The sequence below is a fragment of the Pongo pygmaeus genome, chromosome 14 (assembly GCF_028885625.2).
Source record: "Pongo pygmaeus isolate AG05252 chromosome 14, NHGRI_mPonPyg2-v2.0_pri, whole genome shotgun sequence".
NCBI classification, from domain to species: domain Eukaryota; kingdom Metazoa; phylum Chordata; class Mammalia; order Primates; family Hominidae; genus Pongo; species Pongo pygmaeus.
The window spans coordinates 86,913,161-86,914,800 of NC_072387.2; positions in this window are offsets into that span (position 1 = coordinate 86,913,161).

Genomic DNA, 1,640 nt, shown 5'->3' on the forward strand with positions numbered 1-1,640 from the left:
GGAGGCTGAGGCAGGAGAATTGCTTGAACCCGGAAGGCAGAGGTTGCAGTGAGCCGAGGTCATGCCACTGTACTCCAGCCTGGCGGTGAAAGAGTGAGACTCCGTCTCAAAAACAAAAAAAACAAAAAACAACAACAAAAAAAAAAACCAGAAAATTTGGAGGCACCAAACACCACTGAATTTGTAAATCCCCAGATTTTGAAGACTCAGAAAGGACTAAGGACTAAGTTTATACTCATTCAGCCTTGCAAATAAATACCAAATTTACAGAGGTACTCAAAATAAATATATTTTCTTTTTATAGTGACAGTGCACATAAGAAAAAAATTTACCCCTTTGTTTTTCTGTCCTAACAATGTCTGGCTCTAAACAATTCTGTAACATACACATACAGGTACACACTGAATATATACATTTTAAAATCAAGTATTATTTCAACAATGCTTTGAATAAATTTATAGGAACCCAGTGGGTTTTTTTCCTTTCAGTAAGACTAATCCCTAGATTTGAAAATTGATTGGATTGAGGGGTATGACAAGTTCAAATTCAAACACTATCATCACCTCAATATTAAACTAACCATAAAAATATTCCATTTATAAAACATGATTAAAAATAATCACTGGCATAGTAGTTAGAAAATAAGGCTTCCTTCACCTGAAATTTTGTCCATTTGAAGAGGGAAGTGGACCACAGTAGGGAGGGTTGAAGACTGGAGACTCCCCAAAGAGCTCCCTGACATTTATTATCATCAGCAACAGAAATCCCAGAACACGGCCGGGTGTAGTGGCTCACGCCTGTAATCCTAGCGCTTTGGAAGGCCGAGGTAGGCGGATCACAAGGTCAGGAGATCGAGACCATCCTGCCTAACATGGTGAAACCCCGTATCTACTAAAAATACAAAAAATTAGCTGGGCAAGGTGGCAGGCGCCTGTAGTCCCAGCTACTTGGGAGGCTGAGGCAGGAGAATGGCGTGAACCCGGGAGGCAGAGCTTGCAGTGAGCTGAGATCTCGCCACTGCACTCCAGCCTGGTGACAGAGCGAGACTCCATCTCAAAAAAAAAAAAAAAGAAATCCGAGAACACTTTTTCTTTATGAGAAGATGGCAATGAAATGTGTGTACTAAATTATAGTGCTTCTTTTTCTTCCATTTCTGAAAGCAGTGACATTCCTATTGGTGCACTTTAGAAAGGAAGCTAAAGTCAGAAGTGGATTGCTGCCTCCTGCTCTTTTTTTTATATTTTAACTTTTAGGTTCCGGGGTACATGTGCAGGTCTGTTATATGTGTAAACTCATTACTTGAGGGTTTGGTGTACAGATTATTTTGTCACCCGGTACTAAGCATAGTACCCAACTGCTTTTTGTTTGTTTGTTTTCTGAACCTCTCCCTCTTCCCACCCTCATAACATTGAAAAATGTGTTCCTACATGTAATTGGGAAAGTAATTTCCTAAAAAGAATTTAATTAAGCCTTAAATAATAGGCTTCTGTCACCTGCATCCTTCTCAAACCTGACTTACTGCTTCACTTTTTTTTTTTTTTTCTGACTTAACCAAAGATAATGGACCTTCTGAGGTTCTGGCTGTAGATTTGTTCCTGGTAAGTGGGCTTGAAGTATTGTGAAATCAAATCCAAACTGGT